General features: G+C 36.0%; 1 protein-coding gene across 23 annotated transcripts in view; it reads right to left on the bottom strand.

Annotated features, from left to right (window-relative positions):
• Window positions 1-17,906, bottom strand: part of Map2 (microtubule associated protein 2) — a 282,044-nt gene that overhangs the window by 142,507 nt on the left and 121,631 nt on the right. For 22 of the 23 annotated variants that reach the window (XM_047543465.1, XM_047543470.1, XM_047543471.1 and 19 more), the window contains exon 3: window positions 9,061-9,128. The gene's annotated coding sequence lies outside the window, so the exon portion shown is untranslated. Of the gene's footprint in view, window positions 1-9,060; window positions 9,129-9,402; window positions 9,610-17,906 lie in introns of those variants that run through there. The other variant, XM_047543466.1, reaches the window with a different exon arrangement.

Here is a 17,906-nt window from a genome sequence, read left to right as displayed (position 1 = left end):
GGCCCTTGCGCATGCTAGACAAGCGGTCTCCAAAACCAGTTATTTCTTCAGCTCCTAAATGTAACTTCTTAACAGCTTGCACTATTTCAACAATTTTAAAAAATCCAAAGTTTACAGCCTGGGTCTTTTTGTGAGCATAACACAGAAATAGAACCAGAACTACGTGCACACATGAAGCACCACGTTACATTATTTTTCTTTTATCTCTTTGACTACCAGCTTTCTTATAGAAGAAAATTATAGTAGTTAGGCCAGAGTTATATCAATTACTCAGGATCATGAGTTCTCTTTTATGAGTTTAAAATTTTTTGATTATTACATCTCATATTGCCTTAAGTACCAATGTAGTCTTTGAAAGTCAATCATTTTAGGAATTTCTATCCCTTCCATAAAAGAATAATCAGCCTACCTAAGTTTTTGTTGTTGTTGTTGTTGTTGTTATTGTTTAAGATTCAAAATATCACAAATTCATCTGCAGCTAATGCTCAAAATTGTGCTACCTGGTGGCTCTTAGGCACTACATGGGAACAACCATTGATACGGCTGTATGATATCTTATTCTATGTACACAGCCATGAAATCTCACCATTAAAGCATTCTATAATAAGCAAGAAAACATTAAAAAAACTTAAAAATAAATATAGCCATTGCTCATCTTGGAAATAAAACACAAGATCTTTGTAAAAAGAAACATAATTTCTCAAGTTCCTACACATTTTGAAGAAATATATTTTGGTTGTAATGTGTTAAATGGAGTAGCTTTGTCTTAACAATTGCCAGATGTGGTTCAATGTATATCTGGCTTCTTTAAATGATCATAATCCAGAGTCATTAACACCAGGAGGGAATTTGAAGAAAGGTTAATTCAAAACATCTGAGACAAACTGGAATGGAATCCACAAAAAAGAGGATTGATCCAGCCTCCCCCCAACTTTAGGAAAGAGAGAAAGGGTGGGGGAGGACAGGGAGAGAGAAGAGAGAGAATTTGTGTCGGAAAGGCAGAGATAATCCTATGCTTCTCTGAGACTGAACTATTGCTGGAATGGCAAAAGGTCATGGGCATGGTATTTAAATTCTGAAAATTTTGCCAATTGCAGTCTGACTATGCAAGGACCAGCACTATCTGTTATAGGAAGACTGGAGCCACAACACACCACTCTGCCTTCGTTTCAACCTGGCGTGTGTGTCAAGAATGTGTTCTGTTGACAATAGAGTGCAAAGGTGCCTGTGACTTGGTTTCTCTTCTCCTGGACCCTTCCTAAATGTTCTTTAAGAAATGTGACTAAGTTGACTTCTGTTCATATGAAATTAATTTGACTTTTCCCTGGAATTTTTAATTTCAAGTTTCTAAGGACACTGTTCATGCCCACTTCCCTGTTTTAAGTATACACCAAACCACAAAATGACAGTGACTGGTCTAGTGACCTGGTCACGGTCAAGTCTGGAGACAAAGTTAACCCTTTAAGCAGAGGATAAATGCTAAGAAGAATGAGGATGTCACAGATGTTTAATATATACCTAAGCTGTTCTTCCTCGAAAGATTAGTATGCCGTATTTATTTGACTTCTGACTTTCTCAGATACTTTATAGCTATAATGTATGGTGTGAAGGGATGCGCACTGGTCAATGCTCCCAAGTTCCTCCAGCTTAAAAGGAAAGGCTGAGTTACAGCCTAGCAGTGGAAGCAAAAGAATATCCCTCCTGACAGGGTCAAGGGTTCTGATGAACACTGAAGCCTCTGAATCCATAACTGTCTACCAACACATGCATCTTCCTGTAGAGCTCTGAAGAATCCTTCAAATGAACGCAGGCTGCTGTCGCCAACCAATACAGTCTACCAAACAGCAATAATTTTAGTGGAAAAATGCATTCCTTAAATCAGAGACTATCCTCAATAGTTCTCTGTAGCTCTGAGCAGAGAGATCCAAGCTTCTCTCAGGGTGTGGGAAGAGCATGAGGTGGAGACCCAGAAGCTTTGCACAAAGAAGCATGAAGGATGATGGCAAGAGTTGAGGGTCCAGAGAGTTTAGCAGACTGGTACTGTGCAGAATATCCAAGCAGAGAAGAGGTTAAAAGTTCAAAGAAATTACACAGCAGGAAACAAAACTGGAGTCCAGAACTTGACTCAGGGTTATATAGAATCACATCCCCAAACCTGAGCCACAAGAATTTGTTATATGATATAATAAGCACAGGCAGAAAGAATAAAATGCCGGTAGCTTGTTAGGGTTGGTTTAATGGGTCTTCATAAAATGACTGGCTGTAATTGAAAAAGCTCAGGAGTAAAGAGAGGCCGTTCTCTTCCTACCGTCAGAGGTTTAAGAGTACGTAGTTTTACTGTACAAAGAGGAGAACTCACATTTAACTGGCTCATAACAACTGCTCCAATCATTTCTGTTTTTGTTTTTTTCCTGGACGTTGGCCTTCTAACCTCTTACTAATCAAAGTATTGTCCAGCAGCATCAACATGACCCCAGAGATTGTCAAAATACAGAATCTCTGGCCCCTCTTGCAGACTACTGATTCTTAATGTGCATTTCAATAAGATCCCAGGTTGTTCATCTTCATTTTAAAGTTTGAGAAGTAAACTTAACATTCTCTGCACAGCTGCCTGAGAAATGATCTATTTTATTTGTTAACCCACTGATTATTTCCCCCTCTAGAGGGAAAGTTCCATGAGGGCAGGAAAAGGGTATATAGTTCAATATCCAAAAAATATTCATGGAATGAAAGTGAGTTAAATGAATTAATTTGTTTGCAGTGTAGGAAAAGTCCATATTGCATAAGATCCCCCAAATCTCTCCTTTATCCCCTGAAAAGTTTCCCTCTCTTTTCTCTTGCTGTTTTCCATAAGGCAGATACATTTGACATGCCAAATCCAAATGCTTGTCTGTATCCCCTTTGCATTAGGACTTTATTCTCTATATATGCCCACCTTCTGCTTACTTATATAACCACCCCTCTCTACTTGCCCCTGCCTTTCCTTGGGATTTCCTTCATTAACAAGCAGCAAGAGCACACCTGGAAGTCAGGTCTATACCTCCTTGACTTCCTTTGAGTCCTGGGCTTCTGAAATGTATTTTCTTAGCATTTTCATATTTACCCATTTACTCAAGTTCTTGTTTCCTTCCCCACAATTTGACTGTTTGGAGTTGGACTCAGACTCAAGACTAACCCTAAATTGTGAACAATCCTCTGGGGCTCTGTCTTTTCATAAAGAAAGTGGGTAGAATAGAATCTCCATCAGAGTGATGGTGGAAATAAAAGTGCCTGCCCCTGGCAGGTACGTGGCAGGTGCTGACATAATCTCAGACTCTCCTGCCTTTTGGTGAAAAGACAAGGCTCACTTTGAAACCATCAAATTTCATCTGGTTGGGAAATTGACACTATAATACATAATGATTTTATTGTTTGGAAATATTTATTGGAAATAATTTGACCTGTTGTGTAGGAGTAAAATACAAACTATTCCATTGTGGCACTGTGATGATAGAGAAATTGGAAACAGCACAGAATAAAAATGCCCAATATCTGTGTGAGGGAACATTAAGCAGGTGGGAAAATATTGTAAGAGACACTTAAGATCCTGTTGGCTGGATACAGTGGCACACTCCTATAATCCTAGCAGCTTGGGAGACTGAGATAGGAGGATCATGAGTTCAAAACCAGCCTTAGCAACTTAGTGAGGCCCAACTCAGTGAGACCCTGTCACTAAATCAAATATTAAAAAAGGGCTGGGGATGTGGCTCAATGGTTGAGTGTCCCTGAGTTCAATCCCTGAAAAAATAAAATAAAAAAAATAAAGGAAAGTGGGAAAAAGGAAGGCAAAATTCAAATGTGTATTATCACGGTCCTGATTATGTAAATTTAAATGTGACAGAACGAATGGATACAAGCCAAAATGTTTAAAAGGTATTAACCATAATCTGTGTATTGTGTAATGATAGGTGACTAATTTTTTCCTTATATTCTTCTACATTTTACAAGTTTCAGGAAATGTAGATTTGTTGCTTTTAAACAGAAAACATTATTGAAACAATACACTCATCAATATTGTCTTTATTCTCATTCTTCAGTTTTTCTGGAGAATTTGAATATTAGCTTTGTTTCCTATCACATTGTATTCTTTTTTCTTTGCTTTTTTCAATATGTTTTTCCTTCGACTTTGTTACCTGTCTGTCGTTCTGCCTTTGTAATGTGTGCGCTGTGCAGTTTCTCTCTGGTCCTCTCCTCACTAGCTTTCCTGATGATGTCACCTACACCCTTCCCACCTCACTTCCTCTCAGCCTTGCATCTACATGTTCTGCATCTGCTAGCTCAGTCCACCCATATGTCCCTTCATCGGGTCCTGAACATAAGTCTTCAGAGTTTTTCACACTCTCATTCACTTAGTATTTACTGGCTGTTTACTGTGGATCACACAGTCTGCTAGGGACTCAAGATACAATAAAAATGAAAGAGGGCCTCTCCTCAAGTAGCTCTATGCTACTTCTCTCTCAATCATTTCTCCAGTTATCAAATTCAAGCCTCAGAGTCACCTGTGAGTCCTTTTTCTGTTTTTCATTTCTTCTGGTCAAGCAGCTGCTGTGCTCTGTATGTGAATTTGATCTTGAAACATCTCTCACTTTCATGACCTTTTTTCATGTCCACAATCAATGCCCTATTGGAACTTTTATTTTTTTCCTGGATTATGCTATGACAGTTTCCAAAGTGATAGTTTTGCAACATGCTTTCTCTTATAACTTCAATTCATCACACACAGAGCTGTAAAATAAATCCTCTGAAAACAGTTTGCTCATAGTCATCTCCTGTTCAAAGGCACGGTGAATAACTTCCATTGAATACCCAAAACAAACCCAAAAATCCCTCTTCGACTTCTCACTTAAGTCTTTTCCATGTATGAAGTTGAACTGAATGAAATTTTTATTTTGTTCTTCAAAAAGGACAATTATTTTTTAAAAAGGCGACAGCCACTTCCTATGGTACAACACAATAGTATTCATGTACCTTTCCACCCTTTTCTTGTTAAGAGTCCCCTTCAGTTGCCCTGCAGCCTAGAATATAAATGAGATCTGTCCATGCTTTCCAAGCTCTTCACTTCCCCCGATTCCTTTGCTATTGTTTGCTCTTCCTGGACTTCCTCCATACATTATCTCCACCTTGAATACTTCTATTCAGCCCTAAGTTCCATCCTCCATAAAGACTCATTCTCCATAAGGCACCTTCTGTGGAGTCCCTTCTGCATTATTAGTAATCCTACCCTGAATAAATGACTCATGTCTCATCCACCAGTGAGCCTTGGAGCTATGTCCTTGTCCTATTCAGTTGCACCCAACTGGCTTGGCAAGTGTTCTGTTGTATCTATTACTCTGCAAGTAGAGGGTCTGATTACATACTTGTGCAATTGTTAGTACCTTCAGAGATTTTTACAGGTTAGTAAGCTGTCCTCAAGTTTGAATGTGGTATTTTCATCCTCATTATGAGACTATTCTCCACTCATTTATTTATTATGGACATTTTAATCTTTTTCTGCTATTATATCAATTTTAAAAAAAACTTTACAAGATATGACATCAAGTATGCTATTTAGTTCTTGATTTCTCTGGCTGATGTTCTAACATAGATTATACAATTCAATAACACTACTTCATGGTAATGACTTGGAAGATGCTTTATTGATTTACTTATTTTAAAGTGTCCTAATTTATTTCTGACATCTATGAAGATTAAAGTTCTTCAAGTTAAGCATATTTTATTTTATTATTTCATTATTTTTATTTTCTGGTTGTAAGGGGTTTGAGCCCAGAGGTGCTCTACTACTGAGCTACATCCCCAGCTATTTTTTATTTTATTTTGAGACAGTGTCTTGCTAAGTTGCTCAGGCTAGCCTCAAACTTGTGATTCTCTTCCCTCAGCTTCCTGAGTATCTGGGATTACAAGTCTGAGCCTTTGCACCTGGCTATTTTATATATATGACATACAAGATTTTGAACATTAAATATATTCATATGAATAAATATATGAGCTTGACTATTATAACTATTTAAAGACATTCACATACATATGATTCTATATATATATATAATAGGTATCTACAAGAATACTGTTTTAACCTTTTTATAGAAACGTAAGTATCATGAGTATAAAAAAAATTAAGAAAATCACTAAATGCCAAAAGATACACTAGGAAAAAATGTAGTGCTTAGTAGTTTATATGAGGGCTTTGGGGCCAGATTTGGGCTGACTGCCCAACTAGAGTCTCAGTTCTCTCATGTAAAATGGAGACCATACCTACCTGTCAGAAATATAGGGAGAGGTATACGGATAACATATGTTAAGATTTTAGGATATTGCCAGGTAGATAGCTATAGTTTTATCAATAAAAACAAATGACAATAAGAAAGAAGAACATTCTCTGAACCTGTTATGATTCTAGATGCTTCCTTACAGATTTCTTAAATATATTGACTATCTATCTATCTCTCTATCTATCTATCCGTCCATCCTTAAATGCTTTCTTGCTCATTATGTACTGGTAAGTATGACATCATTTCTTGTATTAGATTTACAGAGAAAAAGAAAGCGAGACAGAGAAAGGCCTCCTCCCTTTCCTCTGCTGCAGCAAGATCTTGGCGGAGGGCATGAAGAGCAATAAGCAATGCCAAGGCTGGGAGTAGTATTTAGGAAGAAGCATCCATAAGCAAAGCTCATGCTGCAGCTTGGCATTTTTCCCCTAGCTGATGAAAGTGAAAGGGGACATTTCAAAAATTCTTTCCATGGTAACCTAAATCCAGAAAAACCCTTTTCCATATAACCTGAAGAAATTTCTAGACATATTTTCCACCCAGTATGAATTATTTATTTATTATTGACTAGGGACATACAATCAACATTTTGGGTAACTCAAAAAAAAAAATTAAAAGCACCAAACATCTATTTGTTTCACAGAGTATCATCTCATGAAAAGAGAGAGAGAGAAAAAAAATGTTATTGAGTTCATTTATCCATTAAATAATTAAATAAATATGTATGCATTGAATTCCTATTGTGGCCCAGGCACACTTCTATGTGTTTAAGGATATGAGTCAAAAAAAAAAAAAAATCAGTAAAGAAATTAATTCATGTCAAGACAATATTGATTAGAAACACCATGATATGAACACCTGACTCTTTTAGAGTCTGATAATCAAATTCTACTTGGATTTGACTCCTTGACAGGCTACTTTAATAAGCAGGTTTTTATTATACACAATCTTTCAGCACACCCTGGATGGATTTCAAAATGGTCCTAGAAAAGGTAGGTACCAAGAGCTCCTTGGTGAGGTCAAGTGCCACTTCTTCAATACCCAGGCTAATCACAACTGAGCTTATCTGTTTCCATGGAAAATATAGTGTGAACATTTTTTAGCTGTCACATAATAATTTGTTTCCAATTCATACAAATACTCTAAAGTTCAAAATGAATACAACGAGTTGCTGAATGAGCCTGAAGGTTAGGAAACAGACTGTCATATATACTGTATGGATTTAGTTAGATGAGAAAATACCAAATAGAAATATTTCATTTACTCTGAATAAGCCACTTACCCACCCAGAAGAATGATCTCAAGGGTTTTACAATATCCAGAAGGAATAGTAAGTTCTCTTTTAGGAATTTAATGCATGATTCCCCTTAGCAATTTCTAAAGGAAAAAATGCAATGTAATTTCATTTGTCTCTAAGACTAGCCTATTAGAATGTATTCAAAAATCTAAAATGATGCAGTTTTCCTTTTTGAGAATACACTGATTTATTTTATCAAATTCATTCTCCTCTTCGAAAATCTTATGTGGTGCTGCCTATGCTCTGGAAGGCTGTGGACAGTGTGATCTGTCCCTTCCTTCTCTCCCACAATAACTACCCACAGAACCAAAGCGCTTCAGAAATGCTCGTGGAATGAATAAATTAAGGTTCTTATGATTGCACATTGCAGAGAAAACTAACCAAGGACAATGCATTAGTCTCCTTCAGCTGCTACAAATATTCAGTTGCACAGGTGTATGCTCATGGCACCCTCAGGGTCAATGGCTCAACACTGACCATTTTTAAAGCGTGTTTTTTAAAAGATTAAACTTACTACATGAAGTATTTTGAACTAAAAATACTGAGAGGGGGAAAAACTATATGGATGCCAAGGGAAGGTTTAAAACATGTTATTGATCTTCTTCTCAGCAAGATAGAAAATGTCTTCCATTTTTTAAAAGGCAAATTACAGATATAGGATTTATTCACATAAAGGTATTATAAAGCCAAAGGTTATGTTAAAGAATTAAAGAATCAGTAATACTCATAACTGCCCTCCCAAATCAATATACATCTTGATACTGAATTTGAAAATTAACATTTTTTTCATGTAAGGCATAAGGCCCAGGATCAATAGATTCAACTGCTTTCACGGCAAGGTGAAGAATTACTCTCTCATGCTGCCAATTTAGAATAAAACACATGAAAAAATCTGTTCTTTCAAAAACTAACAACCTCAGTTTTTAAATATATTCATTGCTGAAGACTAAAACCTCAGTGAAGAAGTTACAATATTTTATTTGCAAAACCCAACAATACTGAGTCATTCCTGAGCTTTCATCTCTAGTGCTCATTCTACCTGGGAAGGGCAAGCCATTTCATTTAGTCATTTAAAAAAATTACTTATCAGCAGGAAATCTTTATATAAAATCATTACTCAATGTGTTTCTCTTAAATTCAAAAGAATATATTTTCATTAAGATAGAGAATTTTGGACTTTTAAAAAAAACATTACAATAACAACATCCAAATATATCAGACATGTTAATATTTGTTAATAACTTGCAACATAGGCAAAAAGACATAATTATTTAGAAATCTAATCAAAAAGCCCTGGATCATGGTGTTATCTGCATAGGAAATCATACATGCTATAGACAATGATCAACACAGGCTTGAGGATAAAAGACCAACCATAAAGAGATTGCCCGAAGCAAAAATATTCCTATTTTTCCCTTATTTTCTCTCATTTAAACATCCAAACAAAACATGTAGTACCTTTTAATTTTCTGAATGAGTAGTTCTCAATCAATGTTTCCTCCGTTAGAGACAACAAGCTGAAGAATCTACCGAAACAAAAGAAAAAAACCAAAAACCACATGTATAGATTTGTTAACTAAATATCAAAAATTATACCTCACCAATAAGCAAATGCAATATTTTTTATCCAGATAATAAGTCTATGCCATGAGATCTGTAGTACAAAGAATGCAGTACTTAAATTTTTAAGCTTAATAATGAATTTTAAAGCATTTTACTCTGAGATGACATAAAACAGATCCCTGGGAAAATGGCTTAAAAATAAAGCAAAATAAAATTTTAAAAACCCCAAACCATTACCAGCACATATGCAGCAATACCCCCCAAGTCTAGCCTTCGAGAACTGCTGCAGGATCCTTCCCCGGGAGCATTATCTTCGGGCTGGCTCTCTGGTTCCTTAGCTCCAGACAGACGCAGTCTGCAAGCCACCAGCTCTTGTCTGTGTGTGTCGGGGAAAGGGAAGCTGCAAATTAGAAAAAGTCCCCGCAGTGGCGAAAAGGAAAATAAGGCGAGTGGGAGAGGGAGAGAGAGCTCACTAGCCTCAGAATTTTCGAGAATGATGACAAGCCACTCAGCTCCGCCATCATTCACTGACAATAGGATGCAGCCCTGGCTTATGATTTAGCGGTTTGCCATAGGGGCTTCTGGTACCAAATGCCTGACAGGCATTTTAATTGCCTCCATCCAAGGGTGTCCCCAGGAGTCGAGTCTATAAGCCTATGAATGTCATCATCTGGTCTCCTTTGTGCTAATGCCAGACACACACACACACACACACACACCCTATGCTTAAATAGAGAGACAGTTTTCAGGCATATAGGATTACAAACAAGTTAAGTTACACAAACTGGACATGACTAAATGATAGCTAATGGGAATTTTTATCTGCATGAAGGACATGAGAGATTCTTTGGTGTTTTGTCACTGGCTATTTATTACAATATTTTTTACATCTAGTGCGTATGTCTTATTTATATTCAGAAATAAATTTGTTCATTAAAGAAAAACATACACTTATGTATATTTTCCTGTGGAAAATTCAATCCCCTTGTAAGTATGATAATTACGCAGTTGGCAATGTTTTCCTTACCAGGGAGAAAGCAAAAAAATAAAAGGATTAGGAAACCAAGGGTTTGTATGTGATTTCTGTGGGTAAGGCATTTTATTCCTTTTCCATACAAAAGCAAAGGGAGGTGGCAACCGACTTGAAGCCTGGGAGTTTACTGTCCCAGAGGGCCAAAGCAGGGAAGCTGTGGCATAATCTGTACCCCCTTCATGTTAGCAACTGAAATTAACAGTTTAATATCCCTGTTTTACAGTGCCCCTTATCTAGTGAGGTTAAGTGTAGAACAATTCACTGCATTATTTCTCAGAGAAAAGGGAAGGAGAAATATGTTAATAAATACATTAATTTTTATGGCATTGTTAGCACCCTGCACCAGTGAATGGAGTAAAATTTGATGTCTACCAAAAGGGCCAGCTGCAAAGGAGGTTGCTGAGAGGGAGCATCACCATGGTTACCAGAAACAAAGTAAGAAGAAAAAAAAAAGGTGATGATAGAGAAGAGGGAATAAGACCACAGTAGAGGAAATTTAGGGACAAAACTATATGTTTTATTCTTCTTGAAAGAACTGTCTCTCTCAGTTTTATAATTTATTTTGAATTCATTAAAATGAATTTGCATTCTCCTTTTGGTACTGTTCTCCTTTTTTTTTAATCACTAGCTAATTTCGCTTTCATAAATATTCACATTTTGGCTCTTTTGTATGAGATCGATCCTGTCCCTTCTTGCCTTTCTGTGCATACACTAGATTCATGGAGACCACTCAGCTTAGCCCACAGCCTTTGTTTCATAGGTGAGGAATCTAGGGCCCAGGAAGTCTCAAGGCACCAGCCTTGCTTCCTGCTTCAGTCCATTTCTTGTCCTTTCTCACCAAGGGACTTTCTTTCCCTTTCTCTCTCAGGCTGTTTGCAGGCAAGACATATTCCAGAAACATCCTTTGTTTTTGATTTTGTAAACCTTTTATTTGCTAAAGCAGTAATCTTCCTCTTTAAAACACATTGCAATCATTCTGAGAACTAGCTTTGCTTAATATCTGTGCCGGACTGTATTTGAGGTCTGAAAAATCAGGGGTAATTATGTCAACAGCTTTTCTTTCATTTCCAGTCTGACAATCAGATGAATCAAGCATGATTGCCCTTTTGAGGACCTTGCTTGTTGGACCTGAGCTTAATCATCATACAGTGGGCTCTCCATCATCAGGCGCGTCATTCTTTCTGGAAGCATGAAATTGGACAATCAAACTGAGCCCGCCTCCCCAGGCTCCTCCTAGGTATAGACAGTGTGAACCTTCTTGGGGTTATCCAAAACAATTCAGCTGGAAAATCCAGAACCCAGGTAAAAAACAAGGGCAGAAAATCACTCTGAAACAACCACTGGAGGGCGCAATATTTATTAAAATCTTTTGAATTACCCAGTAACAATTTTAACTAGGATTTTGACCTCGATGTTCTATTCTGTGTTTATTTTCTTTCAGAATGGGACACGTAGCTTAGAGGTAGAGCGAGGTCCTGGGTTCAATCCCCAATACCAAAAAAAAGAGAAAGTTTTCTTTCACTATTCATTTCACGTAACTCATGGATTTTAGGTTAGCTCATCTATACGTAGGGTCATACTGTGTTTTAAATGTCAACAACATAGCAGCTGCCACCACCACATCCTCTTCCCTCCATACTTCAGTGATAAAACAAAGAAATAAATTTGTTTCAAATTATTTACGATTGCCACAGGTAATGATTACAAGAAATTTTATAAGTTAGTGACTCCTCTAGCTGATTAGGATTCTCCCTCCCCTAAAAAGTGTCCCTTTAAGTATGATTTTTCTGTTAAATGTCTTACTTTTTTCAGTGACCCTGGACAATAAGGATTTTTCACTGTGAATGTTTTATTTTAATATATTATCACCTGTTCACTTCTGAATACAAAAAAATAAAATGATGCATGAGACTTATTTGTTTAAATATGAATCATAATCTATCAAGATCTCATGAAGCATACATAATAGTCCTGGTCATTCTAAACAATAGCATAGCTTCCCAAAACATTTAATACTCTCTGGAAGTCATTTCACATTTAAGGAAACAAGGTTCGGTAATGAAAATGAATTGGTATATTCTTCTTTTTTTCCTCCTTTGCTTCCATCATGTGGTAAACACTATGTGTAAAATAAAATTACTCTCCTTAACTATGTCATATTCTAAGAATAAGAAATGACAAGCAATTGAAAGACTTCTGAGAAGTTTCAGATTTTTCATATTTATGCCTATGAGCCTAAACTCTGCTGCTTCCTCCCGCCCCCCATCTTAGCCCTGGGCTTGGCCCCTTCATCAGATCATTTACTCAGTTGTAATGGCACACCCTCGGGTATTTCAGACACTCACAGATTCCAGGAATGGGAAAAAAAGGGGAACAGCAGTTTCTCCTCAAGGAACTTCACAGACAGTAGAGAGAATGTAGAAGTAAACAGAAAACTAACAGCCCTCTTTCTCACTTTGATGAGACACTCTGGCTCCTCCCTCAGCTATGGCTTCCTCACAGAGCTATCTGGAAGAATCTGATTCCACCATATTCCAAAATTCATTTAGCTTACTTCCATGGCTCTTTTGGAAGACCTTTGGTTTCACTCCCTAAAACAACCAGACTGTGTATTTGTGCATCAGTCTTTGAACTCTTTGGGAATGAATAATGGAGATGGATCTTGTTTCTCTCCTTGGAACTGTTGCTCATATCATCTTCCCAACCAAAGCTTTCTTGGTGATTATAATGAAGATTGCAACCATGCCCTCCTATGGCCTATTCCATTTTTTCTTTCTTCCATAGTACTTATCCTACCATAAAATTTTCTTTTTTATTATGTTTACTATTTATTACCTCCCTCCCTCTCCCTGCTAGTTCCATGAGGGCAGTCATCTTTACTGGTAAATACAAAGTACTTAAAACTGTACTCAAAATATACTGGCACTCAAAAATATTTTTTAAATGAGTGAATGTGGAAATGACATTAGTGGAGGAATTGGAGCATTCAAATGCAAGACAAGTCTTTCTGTTCCATGTTGCTCACCCTACTCTCTATATTCATTTTTCCTTATGGATATTATCACCTTTTAGTTGTACTATAAACCACCCATTGCCATAGAATCAATATTCTTTGTAATTTCATTATAGTATATAAACTTATTTAAAATAGATTTGTCTCCTATTTTCATCAAATTCCACAAAGTACTGGCTGAGGGTTATCACTCTTTAAATGCTCAGAAAGTGTTTGTCTTCTGTTGATGTTAAAATATGCTAAATTTTAATTATTAGGTTTCAAAAATAAAATTAAAATCATCCATTAATTAGTGTTGCATCAAGGTCTACATACTTTGGAAGGACTTTATAAAAAGATGACTATAAATACTATAATCTGTGCTTTTAAAAATCCATAACAGAAATAATAATGACAGTAACCTAGTACTCTTAAGTTGGAGTTATTCTAAATATTGTGGGCAGATATTTAAGTACTTTGCAAATTATGATGATACCCCAATTCATTGAACATTGTCTGGTCTTATTTACTACAGATGATGATGCTTCCTTCAACAAAGTTGGTCCACAGAAAAGGATACAATGCTCTAATAGACCCACCTCCCCAAAAAACGGAAAAAGAAAGGAAGGAAGAAGTGTCATAATTAACACAGTCTAAATGGGAAATGCTGAAAGTCTATGACTTTTTACTTATAACATGGCAATTTCACGTGGTTCAATCTAATACCCAGAGAAACCATAAAACAATGTGGAATCGAGTAGTGCAAGTTGTACAAAGTGATTTCCATATTTATTGCAGCATTATTTACAGCAGCCCAAGTTATGGAAAGAGCCAGTGTCTATTTCCAGTGAATGGATAAAAAAGTGTAAACACACACACACACACACACACACACACACACACACACAAACACACACAATATTTTTCAACCCAGAAAAGAACAATATCTTGCCATTTGCCACAACATGGATGATCCAATGACATTATAAGTGAAATAAGCCAGACACAGAAAGAACACTATGGCATGATCTCACTTATATAGAGAATCTAAAAGAGAAATCAAATGTACAGAGGTAGAGAAAAAGACCACTAGCTACCATGGGCAGGAGCAAGGTGGGGCAAAGAGGAGATGGGAGATGTAAGCCAGAGGACACAAAATAGCAAATATGTAGGATGAACAAGTCTAGAGATCGAATATGCAATATGAGGACAATATTAGGTAATAGAGCTGTACTGTTAAAAAAAAAGAAATCACATTGTTTCCCCTAAACATAAACAATTATGATTTTTTAAGCAAAAGTAATATTAATGATAAAAATGTATAATGTAGCAAATCACATAATAGAATATTATTTGACAATAAAAATAATGAAGTTCTGATACATTCTACAACATGAGTAAACCTCAAAAACATAATAATTGAAAGAAATCAGTTACAAAAAGTCATATATTATATCATTTGATTTATATGAAATGCCTAGAATAGCCAAATCCATAGAAGACAGATAGTATATTAGTGGTTGCCAGAGGCTGGGTTAGGAGGGATAGTAAGTGTCTGTTAGTAAGTGGGTTTTTTGGGGGGAGGGAGTGGGGGATGATGATAATATTCTAAAAATAGATAATAGTGATGTTTCTCAACTCTGAATATACTAAAAGTCACTGAATTGTACACTTATAAGGGTGAATTCCATGCCACATGAATTATATCTTAATGAAATTTAAAATTAAAATGACAAACTAATAAGTAATGCTCTAGGGGCTGGGGTTGTGGTTCAGTGGTAGAGCACCTACCTAGCATGTGTGAGGCACTGGGTTCTATTCTCAGCACCACATATAAATAAATGAATAAAATAAAGGTACATCAACAACTAAAAAATATATATATTAAAAAAAAAAAAGAAATGCTCTAGTCTCTAAACAGCAAATCTTGGAATTCCATGGCTACTAATTAAAATATGACAAGTTTCAAACTCAATCTGTGACAACTTCCTGATTACTACTAATTCTTAGAAGCATAGTTCCAAAGGCTGTTGATTTAAGGCCATGAGGCTCTGATTCATTTGAGGATCTGCAAATCAGCAGTAGGTCTCCAGATCTCAATAATTTTAAAAAGTGTTCACATGGGAGAATGGATTAGCATGATTTCCTCAGTGAAAGACAGGCCCTAGAGGATGTCTGATTTATGTGGTGAAGAACTGGTCAGGGCTTAAAAGACTATCACTAAACACACACACACAGAATTTACATAAATCACTCACATGGTTTCCTTAACACACTATAGAAATTATTAACTGTACACTATCAACAAAGCTGAGTTACCAATTATAAAAATTAAGATAACCAATAGGTTGAGAAACTTATGTAAAAGAGTTTGATGTGAAATAAGGGGGAAATTTTCCAACAAAAGTGGGATCCCAAATCTCTCCCATCATGTCCCAAATTCTTTTTGTTGTAACTGCAGATAGACTACATTCATTTGCTCACTGTGAATTCTCTCATCAGCTTTTCAAGATATATGCCATGAGTTGGACTATTTGTTAATGTTTAAAAAGAGATTGATGTTGTTCATCCTCCAAGTCCTATAATTATTTACCTTACTTTATATTTATTTTAACCCTTTTTAACACATAAAGCCCAGTGGGAAATATTGTAAAACCAAAATATTCAGTTATCTCAATTGAACTTGGATGAAGAATAAATCAGAGAGAAGTATGTCTATAAAGAAGCGAAGAGCAAACTGACATACAGGTCACCCGTGGGCATCTTACATCTTCACTGTGATTTCGATTAGATTTGATCTGCAATGGGAAGGAAGAATTTATTCTAAGCAAGTACAGTGAAGATTAAGATAAGATAATTTGATCACTTTCCTATTGCTTTTGAATCAGGCTTTAATCTTTTTGCATCGTCATGCTAGGAATTTGGCTTTGAGATTTTATTAAATCTTAGCGTGGTGATTTTCTCTAAAAATCAGTTATATACTTAGTCACATGTAAGTACAAAATACATTCCAAATAATTTTTGGATTATTTACCTTTTTTATTTATTATTTATTTGTTTATTTGTTTATTTATTCCTTCATTCATTATTTATTTGGCAGTGGTACTGGGGATTGGACCCAGGGTCTCATACATGCTAGGCAAATACTCTACCATTGAGTTAAATCCCCCGTCCTTTTTATTTTTTATTTTGAAACAAGGTCCTGCTAAGTTACACAGGCTGGCCTCAAACTTGTGATCCTCCAGCATCAGCCTCCCAAGTAGCTAGGATTATAGACTTGTACCAACTTGTCAGGCTGATTAGGTACCACTTGGAACTTTGGAAATATTCACATTTCACTGTAAATTCTTACACAAGTAGTTTTTTTATTTTTTATTTTTTATTGTAACAGTATTTTTATTTCACTTATCAAGGGCAAGTTAATAGGATGATGTAAATAGCAAGACAGAGATAATGAGAGAGGTTTTTCTTATTGTCAGTTCTCAAATTCTGACAGCAATTTAGTGAAATAGCTAGCTTAAAAGCTGTATTTTTCTAAGCCATTACTCTCTAGGCTGAGGAAATGGCTGTACCCAAAGTTCTATTCTGCTTTGATATCTTTACCAAAGTTCTTTTTAAAAACTCCTTTAAAAAAAAAAAGTCAGATGAACTGTAATAATGAAAATAATTGTTACTTCAATTCATCAAGTCATAATCTCATTATACATTAAGAACTATGTTGGGAATAAAATGCTCTTCAGAGGCTGAAAAGAAAATGGTAGAACAACTGGAACTCACACATTGCTGGTGGGATTATAAATTACTACAATCCCTTTTAAAAATTGTTTGCAATGTCTAGTGAAGCTAAATCCATGTCTACTCTATGACCCAGTAATTCCACTTCTAGATAGAAATAAGTACCTGTGTACATATACACACACTTAGAAACATACTGTCAGTAGCTTAATCATAATAGGATAAAACTGGAAACCACCCAAATTCTCATCAATAAATTGTGGTATATTCACATAATGGATTACTACATACACAAAGAGAAAAGGAAACAATTCCTATCACATAAAACTGCGTAGACAAATCTCACAGGCATAACTATGAGTGAAAGAAACCAGACACAAAAGAGGACACAGTATACTAATCCATTTATATGACATTTAAGAACAGACAAAACAAATATTTAGAAGCAGAAGTCAGAATGGTGTTTACCTTTGTGGGAGTAGGAAGATGTATGGACCTGGAAGAGATATAATGTCTTCTTGACCTGGGTGGTAGGGAGTTGGGGGGACGGCAGAGGTCCAGAATGTGTGCACCTTACTAACATATCTTATGCCTCCACTCAAATAACAACCAAGGTAAATAGTATGGTATCTTTAGTACAGGAACTGTTCACAGCAAGTTTTAGAATCTGTAGTGAACGTTACACAAAAGGGTTTTGGTCTAAGCAGATATTTTGCAGATATTTTAAACATGCCATGTAACCACAGCCGCATAAATGAAGACAATATGATGATTATTTATATGTTAAATAAACCAGTTGTAAAGGAACATTTTCCTTGGTAGGGAGAGGACACTTTACATTGGCTTTTAATAAATGCAACGCCGAAAAACAAGTAAAATATGTATTTTGGGAATATTTCAACAAATGGAACTATTTGTCTTGTAGCAATCCTTATTGAACTATACTACTGTGCAAAAGAATGGAGGGTTAAGGTGCTTTCA

This window comes from Sciurus carolinensis, chromosome 3 (assembly GCF_902686445.1).
Source record: "Sciurus carolinensis chromosome 3, mSciCar1.2, whole genome shotgun sequence".
NCBI lineage: Eukaryota > Metazoa > Chordata > Mammalia > Rodentia > Sciuridae > Sciurus > Sciurus carolinensis.
The sequence above is the reverse complement of the archived record's forward strand: the minus strand, read 5'-3'. Positions and strand labels throughout refer to the sequence as shown.